Source organism: Oryctolagus cuniculus, chromosome 5 (assembly GCF_964237555.1).
Source record: "Oryctolagus cuniculus chromosome 5, mOryCun1.1, whole genome shotgun sequence".
In the NCBI taxonomy this organism is placed as follows: Eukaryota; Metazoa; Chordata; class Mammalia; order Lagomorpha; family Leporidae; genus Oryctolagus; species Oryctolagus cuniculus.
This window is the reverse complement of record NC_091436.1, coordinates 122,455,285-122,468,543: the sequence shown is the minus strand read 5'-3', so window position 1 is coordinate 122,468,543 and position 13,259 is coordinate 122,455,285. Positions and strand designations below refer to the sequence as shown.

Genomic DNA, 13,259 nt, shown 5'->3' with positions numbered 1-13,259 from the left:
ATCGGAGAGGCAGACAGAGGCACCCACACTGAAATACACACATTCACAGGGAGATACTCTCAGATAGGGACATTCAGGTATGGGCTTAGAGATGCATAGAGGAACCCAGAGAAATGCAGAAAGAAACAGAATGACACACCGAGACTGAGTCTCAGAGACACAGAGTGACAGAGACAAAAACAGAGAGCTGCAGAGGGAAGCATTTGGATATGTAGAGAGATCGTCTCACCTTCTGCAACAGTCAAGCACTTTGCATATGGAAACAGATGTTTTCTGAGTAGAGTTATACTTAAAAGGATGTGGCCGACTTAGAGAAAGACAAGATTTGTGACTCAGCATTTGTAGGCAATAGAACAAACCTGTCTCCTGGTTTCCAGAATGGCTTAAAGGAAAGAGACTCTCCCTGCGCCAAGAGGATCTACCCAAAGAGATTATTTTCTTTTTTGATATGTTTTCTTTCTTTCTTTCTTTTTTTTTTTTTTACCTAGAAACCTTTTATTTAAGGTATACAAACTTCATGCATTTCATACATACAAATTTAGGAACATAGTGATACTTTCCATCCTACCCCCCTCCCATCCACACTCCCACCCTTCTTCCTCCTCCCTCTCCTATTCCCATTCTTACTTATTTAATAGTAAGCTTCTAACACAGTTGTTGTGAACCCTATGGGTCTTGATATTTGTTTGTTAAATCTGTGATTTTCTGTTCTTGACAAGGTTGTACATTCCAGGAATGGCAGAGTCCAAAGGAGAAACGTGCGTGTTGCTGTCTTCTTGCCTCTGGAGAGAATAAAGGAAACTTCACAGACCATGGTGCTGATGTAGGGGAGTGTGCAGTGTGGAAAGGACAAGGGACCCTTCTGTCTACACTGCTTTGTGCTGCTGACCAATTCTTGCCCATCGACTCTAAATATACACGACCTCCCTGGGCATCCATGAAGGAACACAAGAAACAAAGTGGCCACAGAAGGGCGACGCTCTTATTGAGGCCTTTGTTTTCAGTTAGATTACATTAAGAAAGCTGTGGCTCATCTTGGCAAAGGTAGCCTGGCATGCCACCTGGCTGGATTCTGCAAGTGACTTTGGGAGGTGTCCTCAGGAACAGGCAGCAACAGTAGGGCTGACTCTTAAGTAGGTCACAGGGGTTCTTTTGGCAAGAGGAATCCAACTTCCAATATATTCCACTCCTCCAAATTTAAATTGATTACATGGTTAGTCTGGCTTAGATGCAACTTCTTCAGTTACAAGCCTAGTGACAGCACAGAGCTTTTGAACTGAAAAGGTACCCATTTTAAGCCAAGCAGATGGAAGCCTGGAGCTGTGAGTCACAGCTAATCAAGGGTTCAACAAGAGGTAGCAACACAAGTCTGCTGGCTCCCAGCCCTAGACTTTTTCTTGACAACATGTAGCCACTGAGAGGCATTCTGTTTACACTGACAATGTAGGATTAGCCCTCACCTACATTATGGTTTTTGAGGCCCAGGATGGGAAAGGGAATATATCATATTTCAAGTACAGAGCCACTCATTTTACAAACCTTGTATGTAAACAAATTCAACATTCAAACCAGGTGTCACCTGATAGGGCTCAGTACAATAAGTAGAAGGCCTTCTAGAGAAAAAAAAGAAAGAAGGAAAAAAAGCCCCTTTATAATGCAAGGACATGGGAAGGCAGCTGCAGCAAAAGAAAACTGAGGGATAATGGCAAAGAGGCAATATATTCCCTAATTATCCTACCAAGAAGCCAGTAATAATGACATTCTATTGCAAATGGGAAAGTGAGGCAGGCTCTGGATGAGTGGGCTCCTCTCTCTCTCTCTCTCTCTCTCTCTCTCTCTTTCCCTTCCCCCAACTCCTTCAGAACACATTTATTGTCCTGCTTCTGCTTCTCCAAAGAAGTGACTTGGTCAGGCAGCCCTGGGAGAAATTGATGCTAACACTGTCTAAAACAGATTTATGTGTAGAACATTTAATACATGGTGATCCTTGGGAGAGTAATTTAAATTCTTTAGATGTTGGTTTTCTCAGCTATAAATTAGGAATAATAGATTTTACCTGAAGTGTTGTTGTAAAGATTAAATGACTAAATGTAAGTAACGTATTAGAATATTCTTGCTATATAATAATAACACATGAAAATGTTAGAAATTTTATTTTATTTTTTTAATGTTAGATTACCTACTTGTTCTACATAGGGCAGTTTTGAGTTGGCAAAAACATACTAAAGAGATCATTCAGAAGAAAGTAGAAAAAACAACCACCCTGGAGACAGTCATCTTTCAAGTGGCAGTGCTCATCGTGGGACAACAATAACATCCTTCTCAAGTGAAGTCAGCAAGTGATTTTGATTTGCTATTTACAAATATATCCATAGAATTTCTCCAAGAGTAGTGACTTGGATAGGCACAGGCTTTTCTCAGAGATTCAGGCACAAAAGTGGTCACCTATCCAGAGTCAATGTATTGAAGTGAGAATAGAATTTTATGAAATTAAATAGTTATAGGATTGTGAACCTAGAAAACTTTAGAAAACATTAAGTCCAGTTGTCTCATTTTACTGATGAGAACTCTGAGCACTACGGAGAGTAGGAGGGATTGGCCTTTTTTGTTTATGTGTACACTGAGCAGTCCCTTCTGGTATGAAAGCTCTCTATTCTGGTGAACTCATTCCCTGAACTAGGATGGGGAACGATTCTCTACCTTGGGCTCATTAATCAAGAAAGATCTGTGAATATTAATGGAGACTATGGAGTTATTTCAAAGTCCTATGAAGAAGCTTTGTCTTCTTTCCTGCAGATCAAAATCCACTCTGGACCATCTTGACAGATATAAAAGGAATGTATAAATTAGCTTGACTATGGATGACCCTGGGTAAAGTCACATTTGGTGTGCTGCTCACACTTCTCCTAGGAAGTAGCTTGGTCAGGTGGCACTGGGAGAAACTGGTGTTGTCTATAGCAGATTTATGGGAAGAACATTTAATACATGGTGATCCTTGGGAAAGTCATTTAAATTCCTTAGACTTTGTTTTTCTCATCTGTAAATTGAGGATAATAGATCCTATCTCAAAGGATTATTGGAAAGATTAAATGGATAAATAAGTAAAATATTAGAATAGTTCTTGGTAAATATTAATTGGTCATGAAAATGTTAGTTTTTTTTTTTTATTAGAGTACCTGTGAATACACACCCATACACAGATCCACACAAACACAAGCACATAACAGCTATGGCCCTTTGTACAAGTTTGGATGTAGACCCCTCATGGGAACTAGCTCATTGACTTACAAATCAAAGAGTTAAACATTTTATTTTTTTAGCATTTTATTTCAAAAAAGTTTCAAATTTATGAAACAAAGATTGTGAGTTAGTAATACAAGGAGTTCTCATATACTCCTAGTCCCACTTCCCCTGTTATTAACACCTCATATTAGTAAGTTTGTCAGAATTAATGAACTGTAGCCAGCTTCCCCTATTTTTATTCATACTCTTTTTATGCCTCCCATCCCTCCCAACCTCTAGTAATCAACATTCTGAGTTTAGATTAAGGGTTTTTGTTTTTTTAAATTTAACTCCCACATATAAGAAGAACATGTGGTGTTTGTCTTTCTGCTTCTGGCTTATTTGTTCAACATCATGTTCTCCAGTTCCATCTATTTTGTTGCAAATTACAGGACCTCACTCTTCCTTATAGCTGAATATTATTCCATTATATATATGTGATCTCTATCTATCTATCTATCTACATATCACATTTTTTTATCCATTCATTCGATGATGGACACCTTGGTTGATCCCATATTTTGGCTATTGTGAACAGTTTTAGCATTTGATTTGATATGTTCAGTATTAAGGGTGTCAGCTAGAAAATCTGCTGAGTTTACCTTGAGCCATCCTCTTCACCAGTGTTTCCATGGTAGCCATAGGAAGGAAGAGTCTACACCATGGACTTTCCCTTATTGCACACTGTGCCCAAGCTCTGCTTCATCTTCTGTCTTCACTGAGATGGCTTCTGGGATTGATCCAATCAAAATGATGATTCTTCCCATCTATTTTCTGTGATATTTATAATCTGTACCATTTATTTTAAATTAGTATTTACTGTGTTAAATTGTTTTTACTTTTAGTCTTTTTGTGTACAGCTGTTTTATTTCACAAATAAGATTGTAAACTTTTCAGGAACAGGGTTAACGTTGTGGTTGTTACTTAACTTTGTTATTCATTTTTGTTACTCACTTTTGTATTCCTGGAGGGCAAAGTGCCTTGAATATAGAATATGTTCAGTAATTATTTCAATAAAGTCTTTTGATTACATAACCACTTGATACTGGCTTTTCTAATACTCAAATGACCCGTTTCTTAACTGGTAACCTAAATGGAACTGGCCCATTTCTACAACATAACCTCTTTGATCTTTGTTGCTGTAAAATGTCTCTCACTTTTTTTCTCCATATTATATACATTTATCCAGGTAACATCCATATGCAGTTTTACATTAGATCTTTATGGGACAAAGGGATGTAAACAGAAGATACCAGAATTAGGATGTGTGGGATTATTAATCCAAAGTGGCTACCAATTCAAAGTCAAATTATGTAACATTTCTCATAAATACAGACTGTGCCTTCTGTGTATGAATTACCCACAGACATGTAGAGGCTCAATAAGAATCCCTTGACCAAGTTATTATAAAAATAAACCATGGAACCAGCACCGTGGCATAGTAGGTTAAGCCACTGCCTGCGGTGCTGGCATTCCATACAAGCACTGGTTCAAGTTCCATCTGTTCTACTTTCAATCCAGCTCCCAGATAATGTGCCTGGGAAAGCAGTGGAGGATGGCCTAAGTCCTTAGGCCCCTGCACCCATGTGGGAGACCTGGAAGAAGCTCCTGGCTCCTGGGTTCAGATCAGCCCAGGCCTGGCCAATTCAGACATTTGGGGAGTGAACCAGCTGATGCAGGACCTTACTATCCCCCACCCCATAACTCTGCATTTAAAAATAAATAAAATAAATCTTTTAAAAAATAATAAACCAGAAATCTCTCTGGAGCCAAGTTCAACATCAGACAGGCAAAAAAAAATTATTAGCCTTTTGTTGTCATCAATATAGTGGCACAACTTTGCCACTTAATCACCCTTGTTCTAACTCCACCAGTCCAGTAGCTACACTACAGAGTCTCCTATGAACATCTGAGATAAAGATTTAAAGGACAAACAAGTGACTCATTTAATGGATTTGCTTCAGACAAGAGAAACCTGTAATTTCTCTTAGGCGTGCATGCCGGACCCACTGTGAAATGAATCACAGACTTGCACAAGCCATGAAACCGTGGGCAGCTTTGCAGTTCTCAGACTGGCTTCTCACAACAGCCACTTGGCTCTCACTGGAGCCTCCTGGACTGCCTTTCAAAAACTGGAGAAGATGGGTCACAGCCACTAACCAGGGTGCTGTAGGAGGTGCCTGTGTGGGCACTCGTGATGGTGGGGCACCATGGTGGGGAACTCAGCGCTGATCTTCCTGCTGGGTGATTCTTCACCTCAGGGTTGCTAGATCTTCTGGATGCCGTGAGTACATGTTCCATGCCAACACCCTTTCCTACTGAAAGAAGGATTATTTGTGCACATATTCCGGGATTGGGGGGAATGTGTGATTTATGACAGTACTTTCTAGAATGCTTCATTCTTTGAGAACCTTTTCTTATTTTGTTTAGAAATTAGCTAGCTCAAAGTTGTAGTATTTCCCAAGTCTCTTCTTCATTTGTTTTTCTTTAAAGAGTCATTTGTCAGGCTCTAATTGCTCACTCCTAGGAATGAAAAGGCAAAGCAGCCTTAGGGCAACTAGACTTATTGGACCCGCTGCGCAGTCTTGCATGATTATTTTCAATTCCTCTTCTTTAGACCAAATGCAAAGCTGTATATTTTTTAAACAGAATTCTTTAGTCTTTTCTTCTTTAAGTAAGGCTGACAAAGCTGTCTGTATAGCAACTTAAATGGAAATAGTTCCTCAAGTTCTTGCTAAAACCTTTTTGTAAAGCATCTCATTTTTGGTGGCAAATAGTAGGCTCTCTGAAGATCTATGTTCTGTAGACTCGGAGGGCAATTGTGAGAGCTCTAAAATGTTGCATCATTTTCCCCACCAGTGGCACCATTCCAGTGAGCATTCTTTATGGATAGAGAAACTTCCAGCTTTATCAGTTTTTTTTTAAAAATTATGTGTCAAGATAGTGTTGAGCTGCCGGCCAACTTTGAAACTATGTGATTCAGGAAACCTGTCAGAATTTGGATCCAGACCTCAATTTTTAGAAAAGATACTGAGCAACAAAGAGATTGGCTGGAAGCCAGCTAAAATAGTCAAAGATGAGGTATATCTGATGCTAATAGGTCTTTCATATCTTACCTTCCCCCAAGGCTCTGTTGAAGCACCTCATTCATGGCAAGAGAGTGAGTGACTGAATGGATTCTATTATCAAGGCCAAAAAGGTCTGGGTCATAAATACATAAGCAACTTATTTAGGCATCTGTTGTTATAATCAGAGTTCTATTGACCCTTTTAGGATAGATGGAATGTAGTTATGGAATTAGGCTTTGGGGAACAGTACACACACACACACATACACACGCAAATGTGGGTCACTTAACTCTGAAGTTCCTCTCCTTCCAGCTGACCTTTCTGAAGTGATTATTTCCATTGGATAATGGGACTGGCCAAGGAATATAGATGAGCTGCCAAGTTAACAACATAGTGAGAATAGGCCCTCCCTCTCACCCTGTGGTGCAGTTTGGTGGAGAACACTTGGGGAAAACATTCGTTTGTCTTACTAATATTAAAATTTTTCATGAAGAGTTTGAGTGATTATATTTCCTGGTGCATTCCTTCCTGACTGACTACACTTGGAGTTCCCAGGCTGACCTGTTTCTGTTTTCTTTGGGAGCCTTGGCTTGGCATGTTTAGACAAGTGGGGAGTCCCTTCGTCTGTGTGAGTCATCTCTTAACAATACCATCTAGCATGTCAGAAGTAAGCTCCAGTACACAGGCAAACTAATTGAAATGTTGCATATCAACTCAGAAATTCAGGTCTAGGTACAAGGAAGGTGGAACAAATAGAAGGTGTTCAAGAACAGCACGGGTCTTCTGGATCTGTCCAGGGAAAACTGTGTTGAAATAGATACACTCATTTCCATACTACTCTCTTATGCCCATGGCAGACATCACTAATCTAGCATAGCTTTATTTCTTGTTCAACCTAGATGGGGCCTCACAATCCTTTTTCACATAGACCTCGTTCAGGTAGTACAACCATTAGACAGCATTGCTACTCAAACTGCTATGTTTCAAAATCATTGAGAATTGCAGATATGGTCACTTTCCCATCTAAGAAAAATTGCCTCATGATTTTTGAGCAAAAGCTTCAGGTGCTGGAATCATTCTCTGCAGGAATCATTCATTTATCCATTGAATGTCTGCTGAGTTATTTACTATGTACCTTGGTCCTGCTAGGAACTGAGGATAGAGAAACTTTAAGTGTTCACTTCCCTAATGACAACTTGTTATTTTGACCTATTCTACTAGTTGTGGCTTAATTTTTCTGAGGCTCTGGGACTAAAAGCAAAAATTCTAGTGTTCTGTTGATGCATTGTGATTAGGGCTTAGGCTAATTAGAATCAATCTTCTGGGGTGGTAGATTCTTAGATGCATTCCCTCTGGGTCAGGTTGATTTTCTTTAAGCCTCTGTGGCCAGCAAAGGTTGTTCATTCATTCTCTCCCCGCCACCCCCACCCCCATCATTAGATTAGAGCAGGGAGCCTGGCTTCCATTCAGCAGCCTGGTATTGCTATTTATTATCATGTGAAAAATCAAGAGAGATGGCTGTGGGCAATTTACACATTTACAAGAACCCACAGAGACAGTGGTAGTGGGAGGGGGCAGGAATTTGGTTCATGTTTCAATTACTTGATAGGTCCTGAGAAACTGCCATTGGAGGTGGCCTAGTTGCTTTATGTCTGAAATATATCATCTTTCAAAAACTTTGGAAACAATATGTGGAAGTGCTGTTGTTGAATGACTAGTACAGAAACTGGAGGGAGTTTGTTTGTAAATGGAAGATAACAATTTATGTCATTGCTACAGACAAGAGGCCTTTTGCATCTTATTTTCTCTACCATGTTTTTATTCTTTATTTCTGAATCCATCCTTCCCTGCCTTGTGTTCTTTCCAATCTTCAGTATAAGTGACTTGATAGGCTTCTATGAACATATTACCACAGATACTTTCATTAGGTAGTGGCCTAACAAATACACATGGGACCTGAGTCTGGATAGATTAATGTGTTTTCCTCCAAGACAACATATTGTCACAGAACAGCAGCCTTAAATTCCCCACAAATTTTTCATTGATCAAGTAAATTTGGTAAAGCTTGGGTGAGACAGTCTACTACAATAATTCTTTTTTTAAAAAAACAAAGATTTGGGGCTGGCACTGTGGCACAGAGGGTTAAAGCCCTGGCATGAAGTGCCAGCATCCCATATGGGCACTGGTTCAAGTCCCGGCTGCTCCTCTTCCGATCCAGCTCTCTGCTATGGCCTGGGAAAGCAGTGGAAGATGGCCCAAGACCTTGGGCCCCTGCACCTGCGTGGAAGACCCAGAAGAAACTCCTGGCTCCTGGCTTTGAATAGGTGCAGCTCCAGCCGTTGTGGCCATCTGGGTAGTGAACCAGTGGATGGAAGACCTCTCTCTGTCTCTACATCTTTCTGTAACTCTGTCTTTCAAATAAATAAAATAAATCTTTAAAAAAATGCAAAAATAAAGATTTATTTATTTGAGAGGCAGAGTTACAGACAGACAGAGAGACAGAGGGAGAGGTCTTCTGACCTCTAGTTCATTCCCCAGATCACCAGGAGCCAGGAGCTTCTTCTGGGTTTCCTAATTGGGTATAGGAGCCCAATCCCATGGATCATCTTTCACTGTTTTCCCAGGACATAAGCAGAGAGTTGGATCAGAATTAGAGCAGCTGGGACATGAACAGATGCCCATATGGGATGCTGGCATCGCAGATGGAAGCTTAACCTACTACACCACAGAGCCAGCCCCTACAAGAATTCTTAAACCTTTGATATGAGTGTGTGTATGTGTGTGTGTGTGTGTGTGTTTATGTGTTTTGAAGAGGACAAAGTCTGGTGGTGGTTGATTTACACACTGTTTCTCACACTGATTTGACCAAGGAACCCCTTTGGTTGGTTTTTTTATGAGACCAGTGTTCCACAGAAACTCATTTCAGAACACAAGGCCATGGCCAAATACATCAGGAGATACCAAAAGCCCACGTTGCTTACTGTTTTCATTTCCCCCCTCCCCACACTGAGTACTAGGATTAATATTAGGATTAGTATTTGAATAGTAAGTGACATATCTTCTCAGCAAGGTATCTTCCTGACACTATATCATAGGGGTTTATAGAACTAGACATTTTTGTAAACATAGTTTTGTTGATAAGCTGAATATATCATGGAACCACAAGTCAATAAACTATGTTTTGTTTATTTCTTGTTCTTATAAGAAATACCTGAGGCTGGGCACTTTGTAAAGAAGAGATTTATTTAACTCACAGTTCTGGAGGTTCAAGGGAATGGTGCAAGCATTTCTATGGCTCTGACGAAGGCTTCATGGCAGGTGGTGTCATGGTGAAGAGTGCATGTGAAAGGGAGAGATAACGTGGTGACACAGGAAGCCAGAGTGAAGGAGTGGACGAGACGATATTGCTCGTTATATAAAACCTTCTCAGGAGAACTAACTAGATTTCCTCAAAAACCACACCAATTCCATCTTAAAGGAGTGTTCCCAGTGACCCAAAGTGCTCCCACATGTCCCCATCTCTTAAGGGACCACATTGGGGACCAGACTTCAGACACCATATCACAGTACAAAGGTAGCTTATGCATCCTATACTTGGAACAACTCTGGATTCTCCATGTAGGATAAGACTTAGCACTGATTCTACCTACTCCTCACTAGAGACTAGTAAACCATTCAGCCAGATGAGCTTCCCTCAGTTAGCCTCACTCTGAAAGCTGCTTCTTGTGATACTGCCTAATGTTCTTCTGGCCAATTTGTGCTCTTCTTGTTATATTTAATATTTAGATTTTTCATTCTTGTTTTTTCCTCATTCTTTCAAGAGAAAATCCATGGCATGTAGGCATTGAACTAGGTACTTTGTATTTGCAGAAATGTTTCTGTTTGGAATCAGGCAAAACTGAAAGTTCATTTTATTTTATTTTATTTTAAAAGATTTATTTATTTATTTATTTGAAAGATTTACACACAGAGAGAAGGAGAGGCAGAGGGAGAGAGAAAGAGGTCTTCTTTCTGTTGGTTTACTCCCCAGCTGGCTGCAACGGCTGGATCTGGGCCAATCCGAAGCCAGGAGTCAGGAGCTTCTTCCAGGTCTCCCATGTGAGTGCAGGGGCCCAAGGACTTGGATCATCTTCCACTGCTTTCCCAGGCTATAGCAGAGAGCTGGATCAGAAGTGGAGCAGCCGGGACTTGAACCAGTGCCCATATGAGATGCCGCCACTGCAGGCGACGGCTTTACCATCTCCACCTCAGCGCCGGACCCAGAAAGTTCATTTTAATTATTAAATCTTTATCAATGGCAAATTCAAGAACACATGCTCCCTCCACTCTGTTCTATAAAATATCAACCATTGGTTATGAGTTATTATGACAATGCTTCTTTGTAAATTCCTCATTCTCAGAGTCCTTAACTTCTCCCCATTTTCTTCTCCAAAGAGTACTCTGGCTTTTGGCCTCCATCACATCTGAATTCTGATGGTAGTGAGCAAGTGTTGTATGCCATTCACTGTATTTTTGTGAGGAGGGAAACAATCCAAGTGGAGCCCACATGGAAACATTTATTCAGCCTATCCCTGGCAATTGAACTGGAAATCAGAATGCTGATTCCTCTCCTCTTGGGCAATGTCATTGAAAATTCTCCCTCAACATCTGTAGTAACTGAAGGCAACTTAACCCTATAATTATTGTAACAAATGGTATGTAGGTCATATATACCAGACTTTAATAACATGAATGATCTCAAGTCTCATATTAATCAAAACCTTCTAGCCAATTGTATTCAGATGAAAATTTGCCTTTCTAATGATCATGCTTATGACTTCATGTTTGCTACTAATAAAATTTTTCTTATTTTATATGAATATATAAAGTATATAATAATTTCATGTTCCAAAAAGAGCATAATGATCTATGGAAAATCTCATAACTGTTGGAACCTTTACTCTTTGAACACTTTCAGGAACTACGTGGACTTTGAGGCCATAGCACTCATTGGAGAGACATTTTTTGACTCCACAAATCATATCAAATCATATCAGTGTGCCAGATGGCTGACTTTCTTCCAGCAAGGTTAGCTTTAAGCAAAATTCTTATGTTAAAAACAATGGACAGTAAAAATAACCTTTCTGAAAGCTTGGATATTGGTGTTATTATTCATAGATGTCTGTTTGGTTTACCTTCTCCAATTTGATGGTGCATTTAAAACAATATTCTCTAGGTGGAGAACAAGTGGGTTTACCCATAGTATCAGTTCTGTTATTTGGTCCTGAATTTAGATATCTTATTTCCTGATACATTTACCATGATGGTGAGATAAGGGAAAGCAAAAAATATCAAAGTGATCACTTTGGTGAGAGAAATGAACAATTTTTGATCTCCTAATGAAAGTGAATTGTGGATAACAGAAAGCAAAAAATATCAAAGTGATCACTTTAGTGAGAGAAATGAACAATTTTTGATCTCCTAATGAAAGTGAATCTTATAGTTTATATCTATGATTTTCAACTTGTAAGTTGAAATTTATTAGAGTTGTGAATTTAATTTAATGGGTGGCAGCCACTATTTGAGAGAATTTCAAACAGCATAGAGTGTAATACAAGATGAAAATATTGAATATATCAGAGTCCCTTGCCAATAGGCAAGAAGAATAAATATTTTACTTAATGTTTAAAAATAAAAAACATTGTGTATTTTTTCAGTCTTATGTATACATACATATGTAGGTAACTTTGAGTGTATGATCTGCTTTTTACTGTGTCATAGTAAAATTTTATGAAAGCCATACTCACATAGGTGTGTATGTAAAACAAATGGATATTTTAAAGACAACTTATACTGGTTCTTCTGTGTGGACTGGAAGAATTAATATCATTCAAATGTCCATACTATCAAAAACAATTTACAGATTCAATGTGATCCCAATCAAAATACCAATGACATTCTTCTCAGATCTAGAAAAATATCTGCTAAAATCCATATAGAAACACAGAGACCCCAAATAGTTAAACAATCTTAATTAACAAAAACAAAGCTGGAGGCATCACAATGCCAGACTTTAAGACATATTATAAGGCAGTTATAATAAAAACAGCCTGGTACTGGCACAAAAATAGACATGTAGGCCAACAGAAACTCCAGGAATTAATGCGCAAATTTACAACCAACTAGTCTTTGACAAATGAGCTGAAATTAATCCCTGGAGAGAGAATAGTCTCTTCAACAAATAGTGCTGGGAAGTATGAAACAGGACTCTTACATTATACCTTGTACAAGAAATAACTCAAAATGGATCAAGGATCTAAATCTATGTACTAATACCATCAAATTACTAGAGGGAAACATTAGAGAAACTCTGTAAGACATTGGTAGGCAAAGACTTCTTGAAAAAGACTCCAAAAAACACAGGAAATTAAAGCAAAACTATACAAACTAGATTACATCAAGCTAAGACTCTTCTGCACTTAAAAGGAAACACTCAACAAAGTGAAAAGGCAACTGACAGAATGGGTGATAAAATTTGCAAACTATGCAGCTGATAAAGGAATAACATCCAGGATCTATAAAGAGCTCAGGAAACCAGCAACTACAAAACAAACAATGCAGTCAAGAAATGGGCAAGGACATGCACATTTTTCAAAGGATGAAATTCAAATCCCCAGTAGATATTTGTATACATGCTCAGGATAATGAGCCATCAGGGAAATGCAAATCAAAATCACAATGAGGTTTTACTTCCCCCCAGTTTGAATGCCTATCATCCAAAAATCAAAAAACAGTAAATGCTGGTGAGGATGTGGGGAAAAAAGTACCCTAATCCACTGTTGGTGGAAATGTAAACTAGTGCAACCATTATAGAAAACATTATTGAGAGTCCACATATATCTGAATATAAAGCAGCTATACGACCCAGCC

General features: G+C 39.1%; 2 protein-coding genes across 12 annotated transcripts in view; both read left to right on the top strand.

Moving 5' to 3' along the window:
• The window catches only part of LOC100342206 (putative adhesion G protein-coupled receptor F2P), a 45,432-nt gene extending 42,239 nt beyond the window's left edge, over positions 1-3,193 (top strand). For 6 of the 7 annotated variants that reach the window (XM_008263021.4, XM_051854652.2, XM_051854653.2 and 3 more), the window contains one exon: positions 720-3,193. The gene's annotated coding sequence lies outside the window, so the exon portion shown is untranslated. The remainder of the gene's footprint in view (positions 1-719) is intronic. The other variant, XM_017345168.3, reaches the window with a different exon arrangement.
• Positions 3,194-5,319: 2,126 nt separating this feature from the next.
• The window catches only part of LOC100352009 (adhesion G protein-coupled receptor F4), a 28,936-nt gene continuing 20,996 nt past the window's right edge, over positions 5,320-13,259 (top strand). For 2 of the 5 annotated variants that reach the window (XM_002714479.5, XM_008263022.4), the window contains exon 1: positions 5,322-5,566. The gene's annotated coding sequence lies outside the window, so the exon portion shown is untranslated. Of the gene's footprint in view, positions 5,567-11,307; positions 11,418-13,259 lie in introns of all 5 variants that reach the window. The other 3 variants (XM_051854651.2, XM_017345169.3, XM_008263023.4) reach the window with 3 other exon arrangements.